Here is a 14,326-nt window from a genome sequence, read left to right on the forward strand (position 1 = left end):
CAATAATTATTTTTATGTGTATTTTAATTTAGATATTACAATGCATATTCTAAAATTCCAATTACGTTTCTTGTGAAAGTTCAAGAAAGTTACCCAGTAACAGGAAAACAATGGTAAAGCATGTCATTTTTTTGAAAAGGTAGAGTAACAGATTGTTAGATAAGGGCAAATAGTAGGATTGCTAGATAATGAGTTAAATGTTTTAACTCATGGATATGTTACTATTAAAGAACAGTGATAGCTGGTTGACCATATACCCCCTTTCTCCCTCAGGCTGTACGACAACTAGGCCCAGCTGTCTCCTTCACTTATTAGCTAATTAGACTAACCAAGAGCATACTCTGTCCCGGATTAAGAAGGTGAAACAGAATTTTAGAAAGCACTGATCTTTGTTAACTTTCATTCCACTTCACCTGCTACGGAGAAACATTTAGGTAGCTCACCCTTCTATTTATTCTCATGCTGTTAACTAGAACAGACACAGCGGCTAGTTAAGATTCTTACATTTTTATTCCAACACACAAAAGGAAAAAGTCCTTCCAGATGCAACAGCACAAATTATGCCTTCCCTTAATTCCATCATTTCAAATGGACCTCTGACATAAATTCAATAGCAGCAAAAAAAATTCATAGTATTTCTTCTTGCCAAAACAGCAAAAATATGCTTTTTTTTTTTGAGGGGGAGGAGGAACACAAGTACAAAAACATATCTAACTCTTTTGTTGTGTCTCCCTCCATAACTCTGATACAGACCATTGGTAAAGCCAGACCTGTATTCTTGACTTTCTCAAAGCCAGACCTGTATTCTTGACTTTCTCAAATTATAGACTAAAGACGGATCTCAAATACTTTATTTCTGACTCTTTGTTTGTATCTGAGCCATCTGAATATTCTGAAACTATCTGTTTCTAACTTAGCCACAATTTTCTTTAGAAGCCTGTTTATCTATTTGTTCACCATATTCTTTTTCAGTTTCTATCATAACTTTAGAGATACAGAAAGAAGGGATCTTAGTTTAGGAGGCCCCAGAGGCACATAATTCAAGTAAAAAAAGCTTATTTGGGAGATGACAAGGGAGTGGGATTATAGGCAGATCATCAATAGCATCTAGCAGAGAGAGCAACGATTGTAAAATCTGAATTAAAATATGAGCAGGGAATATTTTAAGGCCATTTATAGATACTTTATAATGTTAGTGAAAAAAATGTTTATCTACCCAATGATGCTGTTATTTATTAAATCATATGCATGGTATTCTCTTAGCATTGACTCCTAGGGTATATATAAATGATACAATTCATCTTATCTTTCCTCAAAATGTAAAGGCTGCATTATCACCTACTTCCAGCTTTAGAAATAGATCTGTTCATCCTGGACAGGAAATTTCAAACATGGCACAGCTAAAAGGTAGCCATGAAACTGTGCCATGATTTCCAAAGTGATTAACCAGATCATTTTTTCTCTTTTGTCTGCTTGGGGAAGGGGGAGAAAAAAGGAGACAAAATTAGTTCTTTTTTAGCGTAATGGTTATTTCCTTACTTATTTTGTGCAAATGTTGGTCTAATGGAATGAAATAAGAAAGAAATCACCCAAGATAACATAAGTAACTTTGTTTAAAAAGAAAACTGTTAAAAAAAAATCCCATTCCAAACAGTATAGCAAAGTAAATATTTTCCTTAAAATGGTTAACTCAACTTATACCCACAGCTTTTATTTCTATCGCAGATTGACTGAAATCCATTCTTACTGTGGAAAATACTTTTCAACCTAGAATATTTTATGCAATGTGACAGCATAAAGAAGAGCACAAAAATACCCACATCAAAAAACAAGAATGAACTTGTGCCTACTTCTATCTTTCTTCTTGCAGGAAAGTGATATATACTGTGAAGTGGATGTATTATTCCACTGTCTGATATGATTAGATTTGTTCATTTAAAGAGCACTTTAAATATTCTTGCAAAAAATTAGATATGCTTATGAGCTGCTCTTTTGAACATATTTTTATTTTAAAATATAAAATCTTGATTTCCAATGTGAATGATTCTTAAAATTTTAGTATGAACATAACACACTCAATTTTATACTGTTTTGCCACCATTTATTACATATTATGAAATTTGAAGAGGTACATGAAATTAAATGAAGCCAACCGTTTCTTTACCAAAACCTTCATTTTTTTCCAACAGTATTAGTTTAAGAAAACCATTATGAACATTGCAATATGACTAGATGCCTCTATCTGTTAATGCAACCCTTGTATCTTTAAATATTCCACACACAACAAAACCAACCTAAACAAACAAGCCAGGTTTAAAGGTATTTTTACTTGTCTTCTTCCTTAAGAAGATGGAACCTGTGAACCACCAGTTTAGAAGTTGTCCAATGAAGAAATTGGTTGGCAGAGGGAATATCATAAGCAAAGGTACAGTAATAAGAAAGAACATGCCACCTTTAAGGACAGGCCAGTGGTCAGGTATATATGATTTGAAAATAGAATGCTTATGAAACTATTTAATAAGAACTTTTTGCAGTAAGGTAAGGCCATATCAAGAAGCCTCCTGAATGCCATGCTAAAATTTGGATTTTATCCTAAAGGTGATGTGAGTATGATAAAACAGGGAAGTGGTGCAAGAAAATGTATTTTAGGTCGACCATGTGGTAAATGTAGCTCTGAAGAGACCGTGAAAGGGAGAAGGTGAGACAAGTAAATTGTTCCTTAGAAATTTGTGTATATTTGTTAAATGGCAATGCAAAATAGAAATAGACTCAAGGCATTCATATTTGTAAGACATAAAAGGGGAATGGTGCTTGGGATTTAATTTAGGTAAGAAGAGAGCAAGACCAAGACAACCCTGATCCAGGCCTTTCCTATTCTCAGAGATGTCAGTCTGAACCAAGAATTGACATCATTCCTTTTTGTTCCATGTGCATTTTAAGTTCTCCACTCTCAAAATGGTAAAGAGAAAAGTGACACAGGCTGAGACATGACAAACTATTTCAGAATTAATATCAATTTTAAATTCACCAATTTGAAAACAAATTAAATCTAGTTCATTCCTCTACATTTGACATGAAATTTTTAGCAGTGCTTTGAAGCTGTCACCAGCAGGAAATTTTCCTAATTAGAAGAAGTAGGAGAACAATTATCAAGTCATTCACTCTTTCTGCTGCAATCAGTGGAAAACCTAAGCAACTTTCTGTGAAACTTTTAGCTATTATATTTTTCAGTATAAATAGGTTAAGGTAAAGTCTTTGTTCTTTTTAACATTAACTCTTCACAAACTCTGACCTCTCAAATATTTAGAGCCTTTTATGTAAAACACAGCATAGGCACTAAGATGAATTCGAAGTAGTGACAACTGGCCACAGACTAAAAATTTACTTGAGTTAATGAATGATGTATGGCAGAGTGAAATTCATACCAGGGTACAGTAACTTTTTAATGCAATGGGAATTTGAAGAGGAAAATACATCTGACTAGGGAAAAGAACGGAAATCTCAGCAATGTTTGGAGGAAAGAGGGGGGAAAAAGAAAAAGAAAGAGCAAGAAAGCCAGAGCAAAGCCAAGAGTGAGAGCTAAAGGAGGAAGCATTTCTCCTTCAGTCAGTAATCAAAAGTTCTGGGATTTACTCTTATTGAGTCAATAAGGTCACACACACACACACACACATACACATCCCTAATCAATCACTGGGGGTATAGAATCACTGATGGGCTTAGGCCATTCGAGATACCAATAACGTCAGTTCTCCTTAGCCACATGGCTACTACACATGATGAAAGATGAGTTCCACCAAGGAAAAGCTGGTCTATTATAAACACAGGGGTAGGGAAATTAACAAATAAACACTTAACTATATATTACATAAATGTAGAAAGAAATAAATGAGATAATCCACAGTGCCCAGTACATTAAAAAAAAAAGGACCTAGTAATTCAAGACAATTATTTTTACTTACGATGAATTGTTCAAAAGTTCCACACTTTCATACTATAAATAGAACTGCAATACATATCTTCATACATAAATATTTGTGCTCATCTCACGTTATTCCTTTATTATGGCTTCCTAGAAGTTAAATTACTAGGTGAAAAAGTATTTGATCTTTGAAGTATTTTCTTACATACCACCAAGACGCTTTCTAGAAAGATATACCAAAATAGACTTCCCACCAATGGCAGATGATAATGTTAATTTCAAATCACCCTTTCCAGCAATGACTTTTTTTCTCATCTTTTGACAATTTGATTGTCAAAAAATTGTCTCTTTTTCTGAAATGTGTACTTCTTTAACTGCAAGTGAAGTACAACTTTTATGTGTTTAATTTATTAAATAATTAATTTATAATTTTTATTTTCCTTTTGGTGTGCTTTTTCTTTTTATGTTTTTTTTTTTTTTTTTTTTAAAGATTTATTGATTGATTGATTGCTATGTTGGGTCTTCGTTTCTGTGCTAGGGCTTTCTCTAGTTGCGGCAAGCGGGGGCCACTCTTCATCGCGGTGCGCGGGCCTCTCACCGTCGCGGCCTCTCTTGCTGCGGAGCACAGGCTCCAGACGCGCAGGCTCAGTAGTTGTGGCTCACGGGCCTAGTTGCTCCGCGGCATGTGGGATCCTCCCAGACCAGGGCACGAACCCGTGTCCCCTGCATTAGCAGGCAGATTCTCGACCACTGCGCCACCAGGGAAGCCCTATTTTTATGTTTTAATGAGGTTTTTTGAGACTTTGATTCAAACATTAAGTCTCAGGACCTTTTAACTTTTTATTCCTTCTGCCTGCCTTCATTGCTCTTCTCTCAGATAACTATATTCATTTCCTCAACTCCTCCGCTGAATTAGGAAAGACTGGTTTTTATTTTAGAGTTTCCCTTAATGTCAGTTACATATTTTAAACACAAAATCATGTAAGTCGCTAATCCTTAAATTAAGACCTTAGCTATGAATTGACACAAAGGTTTTAAAGCAACTAAGTCACTATCAAAAGTGTCAAAAATTTTATTTAGTTAATTGTTAAAATTTTATTTGTCTAATATATTTTAGATTTAATTAGGTTTAATTTTTTGAATTAGTCATCATATTTAGTTTATCTCCTAACACTAAGACTACTTCTAAAACACTGCAAATACAAATTTCAGCACCAAGTTATTTAGGAACAGAATTTTTCCCAAGTATTCCCCAGTTTTTTTCCCTCCTCCTTCCTGCCTTCTTTCTTTCCACTCTTCTTTCCTTCCTTCCTTCCTTCATCTCAGAAGATGAAAATTATGAATCACTATTCTTTAGTATAGTAGTTTAACACATTAAAAACATATTCAGGGGACTTTCCTGGTGGCGCAGTGCTTAAGAATCCGCCTGCCAATGCAGGGCACATGGGTTCGATCCCTGGTCCCGGAAGATCCCACATGCCACGGAGCAACTAAGCCTGTGCGCCACAACTACGGGGCCTGCGCTCTAGCGCCCACGAGCCACAGCTACCGAGCCCGTGCGCCTAGAGCCTGTGCTCCGCAACAAGAGAAGCCACCGCAGTGAAAAGCCCTCGCACCGCAACGAACAGTAGCCCCTGCTCGCCGCAACTAGACAAAGACCGTGCGCAGAAACGAAGACCCAAGGCAGCCAAAAATAAATCAATTAATTAATTAGATAAATTTGAAAAAAAAACATATTCAGGTAATTAAAGAAAAATTTATAAAACACCTACCCTAAAAGCCACACTTAATTTTTAAAAGACCTTATATTGCTACAAAAAACTGTAAAAATGTGTAAATATATTTCAGTGTGTATGGAAACAGAGCACCTATTCAATACAGGCTCTTATTAAGCATTTTTGTAAATAGTCCCATAATGAAGGGAATCAAGAAACTGTGGTTGATTCCTCAATGAAAAATTAGACCAGAAAGCACTCATTAACTTGGATTACATAAAAAGTCATTAGTTTAATTTTTCCAGTCCTGTGGAGTTTAATTTTATTCATGTTAATATCCATGAAATGAGTAATGTATTTAAAGGCAAATTTCAGCGAGCCGTAATACAGTGTTCCAATTTCCCACAGTTAAGGAAAGGTGGGGAGAAGAGTTTTACTAATCCTTGTCTCTATTCTAAATTGAGTGCAATATCATCCATAATTGGATATAATTAACTTAAATTATACAGACACTATTTGATAAAATCTGCAATACCTCCTATAGCAATATAATTCAGCACAAAAAAGGTGTATAAAAGTATCTACTGTTAACCAAATAATTATTATTTTACAGATGAGAAAGTCTCAGACATGCTATGATCACAAGTATTTTGTATGATTGGTTATGTTCCAAGGCCTTTCTTCAGCAATCAAACATTTTCAGTATCGAGGTTTTGCAATCATTCTTTATGTTGCTCTATCACAAAGTATTAGTATACCAATTTAAACTGCTGCTCTTTTGCTCAATGGGACTTATATATAATGGTGCACATTTCACTCTTCATTTAATTTAATATATACATACATTGTGCTTTGCTGTCACCACCACCTCTCACCAAAACAAAAACAACGACAAAACAAAATACATTCTCATGATAGCACCCTGGGTTTCCCTTGCAGACCTGCACTTCTTTCCTCCTTCCTGGTAGTTATGTTTGCCTGAGGGTGATTCTAGGTCCAGGACTGGCCAGTAAACGCACCATAACCCTAGTCATAATTATTCATTTCAGGAATGGAAAGTTGGACTAAGTTAAAACAAAGAAAATCAAATCAACCCTTTTCTAAAACTATTTAGAAAGAAACAATCCCTATTCACTTGAGTTGATTAACTGGGGGATTGAAAGTCTAGTGGCTATTTTGTCTTCAGGATTCCTGCCCAAAAATGAATCCAACTCACTGGAAAACAAAGCTATGAGAGTGAGGGCCTGGATCCAGCCATGTCTGAAGCATCACTACAGAACTTTCAATTATGATAACCAATACATATTTTGTTTTGCTTAACTGAGTTTTAATTGGTTTTGTTTCAAGTACAACCAAATAATCACTCTCAAATATGTTATTTACTAATGTGTAATACACATTTTGGTGAATTTGTACGTGATTTTGCTAAATTGAGCTCACAGTATAAAATAATAATGGGCCAAAATGATTGATATGTTAAAAACAATAAAAATTTTCTACAAAATTGTCATTCAGCAACTCTTTTTGGTGTTTTGAAGGTATGTGTTGTTGTTGGAAGCTGAAAAGGGACATAATGTGCCTGCAGTAGATTTTTCAGGATTAGGAGGGCAAAACATACTTTAAAACGTTTGTGTTTTCTTAGGAAATCATACAGTATACCCTTTCATTAAATTTAGGTTGGAGTATGACATTAATCCCATCTTCACTTCTGCTGAAGACAGTATAAATGTGATTGGTTTAAGCAATTATAAATAAACAGATTCAGGATAGATGTGAACAACTTAATAAATCTGATATGCAATAAGAAATGTGGAGCTTTACTAGTTAAAAAATTACACAAGATGAATAATATCTCTTCCTTCCTGCTGAATTAATATTATGGTTTATGTGAAAGAAAATAAAAAGCTGATTGGCAGCTGAAGAGAATTATTCCAACTTGATTATACTCTAATAAGGTACTTCCTTATTTCTTTGAAGCTTTTCAGAAAGACACTAGGTAAGTACATCTTTTGTGCCTTACTAACTGGTCTAGAAGTTCCTAAAGCAACTATCTGCTTTGACACCTAGACCTTTTATAGACTTTCACTGTCTGATAAGGATTTGATATCAACTATGTGGTATCTGAATGACCTATATAAAAAAAAAAAAAAAGACTTGAACTATCAGTGTTTATAGAACTGGAAAAATAAACTTTATTTTATAAAAGACCTTAGGATATATAAGATACCTGGGTCTACAATTTCACAATTTCATTTTTAAGACTGGGTGTGCAAGATATCATAAGGCACCAAAAAGTTCTCCCCAAATATTAGCTATAAAGAAATAAAAGTTTCACTTACTGAAGTTCATTTTTCTTCATTGTTCCTTTGTTAAGAAAAAAAAAATTATGGTCACTTTCCTTTTTTCTTAAATAGGTTTAAATATACTATCTAAATATGCATTGCTCCCCAAAGGCACCTGATTCTCTTCTAGAATCTTCTCTCCATTTTACCCCCTCTTTTTACACCTAAGCCCCATCTCAAACAGAATTCAACAAACTATAATCACCAAAGAAAGAAGTCATAGATTATAAATATATATTTGAATCATTCTTTCCCCTGACCTCTCAGGATAGAGACTGTGCTATAAAATAAATATATAAAACACTTAAAATAAACAAGCATTATATTTACCCAAGCTATAAACATCTTTCTCTTCAGCCTTCTCTGTTACACATTTTCCTCACCAGAAGAGAGACATTTCTATCTTGACTTGACAAAAGACAAAAAATATCTCAAACTCTTTCAGTTATTCTTCAGTTACTCTGTGATAAATGAAGATAGCTTCCTATCTGTGAGCAAAGAAGATTGCAATCATCTCATCTGAGCCTAATCTCCTGAGACACAAGGTCTCAAAACCCAATGATATAATTTAGCATAGATACAGCAAGCGTTTTCTTGGTTCACAGATTTATGGGAATAGTAAGAGGTGTGGAAATGTCAACATAATTAGGTCAAGTCTAATTTTATTTGACATCAAATATTTTATAGGTAAGTTAGGTCAAAGTAACCTACAGAGCAGTTGTAACAAGATACCTATAACACTTATCCTCCCTCTCTACTGGGGTATTTGTAAAGGAGTTATGTATGAAAGCACTTTCAAAACTGTAAAGGACAATACAAAGAGCAGATCATATTACTAAGCCAAAAAAGATGCATTCCAAACCTAAGTGTCCATAGACAGATGAATGGATAAAGAAGATGTGGCATATATATACAATGGAATATTACTCAGCCATAAAAAGAAATGAAATTGAGTTATTTGTAGTGAGGTGGATGGACCTAGAGTCTGTCATACAGAGTGAAGTAAGTCAGAAAGAGGAAAACAAATACCGTATGCTAACACATATATATGGGATCTAAAAACAAAAACGGTTCTGAAGAACCTAGGGGCAGGACAGGGATAAAGACGCAGATGTAGACGATGGACTTGAGGACACAGGGAAGGAGAAGGGTAAGCTGGGACGAAGTGAGAGAGTGACATGGACATATATACACTACCAAATGTAAAACCGATATCTAGTGGGAAGCAGCTGCATAGCACAGGGAGATCAGCTCGGTGCTTTGTGTCCACCTAGAGGGGTGGAATAGGGAGGGTGGGAGGGAGACGCAAGAAGGAGGGGATATGGGACCTATGTATACGTATAGCTGATTTACTTTGTTATACAGCAGAAACTAACACACCATTGTAAAGCAATTATACTCCAATAAAGATGTTAAAAAAAAAAAAGATGTATTCCAGGAGCATTTATGACTTGTGCTGAAAAGGTAAAATTTACAGCCAGATTTCCCTTTTCTAACAAGTGATATCAGAGTCCACACATGCATGTAAACTTTTGCAAAGACATGTCATTAGAATTCAACACTGAGCCACAGAAAATAGAAAAACATGTAATACCAACTATGCCTAATTTCCAAACTGTGAGTAGTTAAAAGAAGTAGGGCGTGGTGGTTACATCTTCCCTCGTGGTGCAGTGGTTAAGAATCTGCCTGCCAATGCAGGGGACACGGGTTCGAGCCCTGGTCCAGGAAGATCCCACATGCTGCAGAGCAACTAAGCCCGTGCACCACAACTACTGAGCCTGCGCTCTAGAGCCCATGAGCCACAACTACTGAGTCCACGTGCCACAACTACTGAAGCCTGTGCACCCCACAACGAAGAGTAGCCCCCACTCACAGCAACCAGAGAAAAGCCCACACGCAGCAATGAAGACCCAACGCAGCCAAAATTAATTAATTAATTAGTTAATTAATTAATTTAATTTAATTTAATAAAACTTTATTTTAAAAAAAGTAAATGATAAAAGAAAAGTCTTTTAATGTTCTGAATCTATTATTATGAGGAAAGTAATAGTATTAGCCATAGCAGGTCACTCCTCTGGAGCACTCATGACTAGATAAAACTGGGCAAACCAGTCTTCATCTCTTTGCTATGCATGAAAGCATTTAAAATCAAATCAGTACAGTACATTCTTTTAGGCAATGAAGACTTCATTTAATATCGACAAAGATATCACCAAGAGCACATCCTCTTAATGTTTTACTGTAAAAGAGCAACAAAGGTGAACAGCAAAAGAGGTGAAATTACAGAAACAAAAAACTTCCAATTTCATACATTGAGGCAAAGAGGAAACAATGAGCAAGGTACCTGTTTAAAAGATTTACCTGTGTCCAAAATAGGACTGAAAGCTAGTTCTCTAATTTGTAATAATCAGACTATGATGTTATAAGGATGTTCTTTCCTCATATCCTCCCCAGTTTTATTCATCCAATGAACATTTATTAAATACCTGCTCAGTGCTCTACCCTCAGGATACAGATGAAGAAATGGAGCTTCGAAACTAGTAGAGGAATCAGACATGTAAGCATATGATAACTTGTTATTATAAAAGCAAAAATAGATGTCATCTTATTAGGAGCTTGCATCTAACTTAATTCTTAATTTCTAAATAGTAATCTATTTAAACTAGGTGAGCCACTGATGATGATTAATCTTTTAGGTTCTTCTAAGTTTTCAAAATGTTTTCACTGGTATAACAACATTTTATTTTCAAAATAACCCTGCCCATATGTAGGGCTGTGTTTCCTTATTTTTCCAAAAAGAAAATCAATACAGTCAATATTGAGAGATGAATTACAAGCATCAGAACCAAGACACCACAACTCAATAATTCTACTTTCTATTCACGACTAGAGGGTAACACATCTAGTTTGCAAGCTAAAGTCCTGTGTACTAATTGTCTTTTTATTTCACACATTTTTGGTGAACTTTAAATTGTTATTGATAATACTGGGAAAGAAAATCCCTCACCCATTGTAGCTAAAGCATGCTTTTGTGAGAAAATTATTCTAAGCTATGAATTGCTTATTATCAATGAAATAATGATGAAATTTATTTTTTGTCTATTAGAACCTGACAAGAAGAGCTTTTACAGAAGAAAACAAGACACAGTGTGAAGTCTGAAAGAATATACCAGGTGCTTGTACACAATGAAAATTGCTGCCTAATCAAGGAAACCATATTTTTCAACCTATTTACATCTTGCCAGCTGAATTATAAGTACAGCAATCACAGGCTTACTGTCTATCTGAATTAGATAAAAACTGCATCACTTTCTTTGTGCTTGGTACATAGTACATGCTCAGTAGATACATGGGAAAGATTTGGGGGAGAAACAGCCAAAAGACCGCTAGAAGAGAGAAAAGTCTTATGAATAGGTTATCAAGTTCCACCTTGCCAAAAATCAAACAAATAAAAAAACTAACAACAATAATAAAACCACACACATACACACACACACACACACACACACACACACAAACAGAAGCAACACATACATTTAAAAGCATATACATTTAAAGACAACCTCCTCTCACATTTTAAAAATTCTAACTCTGCTTTTCTTCTTTTTTTATTTTAACATCTTTATTGGAGTATAATTGCTTTACAATGGTGTGTTAGTTTCTGCTTTATAACAAAGTGAATCAGCTATACTTATACGTATATCCCCATATCTCTTCCCTCTTGCGTCTCCCTCCCTCCCACCCTCCCTATCCCACCCCTCTAGGTGGTCACAAAGCACCGAGCTGATCTCCCTGTGCTATGCGGCTGCTTCCCACTAGCTATCGGTTTTACATTTAGTAGTTTATATATGTACATGCCACTCAATGGAATATTACTCAGCCATAAAAAGAAATGAACTTGAGTTATCTGTAGTGACTCTGCTTTTTGCCAGTGTTACCTGTGTACTATTTGAGTATCTGCTCAGGGACTTTGCAGATAAGTAATTTATCCAAGAGAGAGACAACACTCTTGAGATGCAATCTTTATCACTTTTTAAAACTGAAAGAGCCTTACCTACTTACAGATGTCTCCATTATCAAATAAGTTTAACTCCCTTTAGAAGCTGTTTATATATTTTTAAGCCCCACCTATGGGCTGAAATAACCCATAAAGTAGTAAATGAAAATTAAGTTGGAAAGAAAAATTTGTGAATTAAATGAGGGTGATAAATAAAATATGCAATGAGAGTCAAGGAAGGCCTCTAACACTAAGTGAGGAACAATTATTTCTCATTTATTGATTGTTTCATCAAGGCCCCAATACATGGAGGGCCAAGGATGAGCAGGTCACTGGGCTCGTGCTTCGGGTTCTCTAACCACTGCACTCCTTGTGCCCAAGTAATTTCTCACTATAGGCAAACTGGCCATCTGTTTCTCCCAAAATGCCTGCCGTGCCAATAAATCCCATCTGTAAGGGTCCTGCCCTCATCCTCCTGCTAAGAGATTAACCTGCCAGGAAGCACTTGGCATAACCCTTGGCCTCTGAGGAGACCAGAGTGAGCACCTGAGCTAAGGCTACATCATCTAAGGCTTAAGTGGGACCTCGTGCAAAAGCTCCACCTAAACAAAGTAACAGTGGGTTACCTGAACCAAGGACATGTTCTAGATTCTGAACTCTGACATGGAAGAGAATCAGACTATTTGGGGCAGAAAAATAAGACGCAGGGAGAAAATGTTTAACAGATGTTCTGAGGCAGTAGAAATCATGAAGAATAACGACTATGAGTGATCAGAAACTGAGTCAGAAGAAAGAGAAATATAAAGAGAGAGGATGCTGGTAGCAGCAGGAAAAGCAGACAGAAGGGAGCTACATCGTTCCAGTGGCAGAGAATCAACTCTGTCACTAGGGGGCAGAGAGGCAATCAGCTCAGAGCTGTACTGGTTACTTCCCATTTCTGAATCTCAGTCCATTTTCCCTGGATTCCCTTAAAGGCTGGACACATGTCTGGGACGCCTGTCTTTTTCATTCCTAAACATAACCTTACTGAAGTAACCTGAGTGAGCCCTTTTCCTCGCATCGAAAGAAACTAACATCATCTCTTCTGTCTGGGCTCAACAGTCACCTAAGGAATCAGTCTCAAAACCACAAATGAACAAAACTTCACCATATATAACATTGTAAAAATAATAGAAAAAAAATGGTATCAAATTAATACATTCTCAAAGAATTATAGTAATCCAATGAAAAGGAAAAAAAGCCACACAAATTTATACAGCTCAAATCACTGAAAAAAGTGTACTCTCCAAAAAAGAAAATATGCTCTACATCTTGTAGACATCTGTTCTCCTACAGCTAATTCAAAAGCAAAAACAAACAAATCTGTGCTGATTTTTCTCATTCTTTATAAGAACAATAAAGCAAACACAATTTACAATAAAGCAAACACAATTTATCTACGGCTTCTGTATTTTCTTTGCTACGCGTAAAACATTTTTTTAACTCAAGGCTTAAAAAAATATAATACATTCTTTTCAATTTTATGGACCTCCCAACACCAGGTAGTCCATACATTTTTTTCCTAGATTATCCTTATTTATATATTCGATTTTATTTTCCTATATTATAAAATATTAGGTACAGAATTTTTCCCATACTTAAAAATGATATCCTGCAGGGGGGAAGAAGGAAGGAGGATGAGAAAAAGGGAGAGGGTCAAAAGGGAGAAGAAGAGAGGATAGGATGTAGAAAGGATGTAAAGGAGAAATGAAAGGATGCAACGGGGGGAGGAGAAGGGAGGCAAAGGACGAATGCTTACAGTGTGCCATTAGCGTCACCACATCCTTACTCCCAGCCTTCACTGCAGGTCCCCACCCACCCACGCTAGAGCCAAAGCCCAGTAGGGAAGAGAGCAAGTAGGCTTTTCCATTTCTCATTCATTGATGTTGGTCACTCATCTTACTGGCTGAAGGACATGCTGATTGTTCTGACTCACCGCCTCCTCCCTCCTGAAGCCACCCACTCTGGTAAGAGGATATAGACACCCACGTTCCTAATTGTGTACCCCTTCTGTGGGCCTCGGTATATAACTGTTATTAACTTGGTACCTGTTTCTGAGTTTCTAGGATAATACTGTACTTCTGTCACACCTCCAGAACTAAAACTTGATAAATAAATCCTACTCGATGACATGGGCTGACCTAGAACTCAAAAAAAAAAAAAACACCTGTGAAAGCCCAGGATATATATGTATTAAATGCCACCTGATTCTCCATGGCTGTGTCAGACCCATAAGTCAATGCTCCCTGTTGCTTCATCCTGAACTCCTAGGGCTAATCTATTTTCTCAAAAGTGCCTGGAGGTAGTCTAA

The 14,326-nt window shown here is 36.0% G+C and overlaps 1 protein-coding gene across 6 annotated transcripts in view; it reads right to left on the minus strand.

Annotated features, from left to right (window-relative positions):
- Positions 1-14,326, minus strand: part of GULP1 (GULP PTB domain containing engulfment adaptor 1) — a 257,106-nt gene that overhangs the window by 174,078 nt on the left and 68,702 nt on the right. The window contains exon 1 of one of the 6 annotated variants that reach the window (XM_068543863.1): positions 1,343-1,398. The exons of the other annotated variants lie outside the window; for them this stretch is intronic. The gene's annotated coding sequence lies outside the window, so the exon portion shown is untranslated. Of the gene's footprint in view, positions 1-1,342; positions 1,399-14,326 lie in introns of those variants that run through there. 6 annotated transcript variants of the gene reach the window in all.

Source organism: Eschrichtius robustus, chromosome 5 (assembly GCF_028021215.1).
Source record: "Eschrichtius robustus isolate mEscRob2 chromosome 5, mEscRob2.pri, whole genome shotgun sequence".
Classification (NCBI taxonomy): Eukaryota; Metazoa; Chordata; class Mammalia; order Artiodactyla; family Eschrichtiidae; genus Eschrichtius; species Eschrichtius robustus.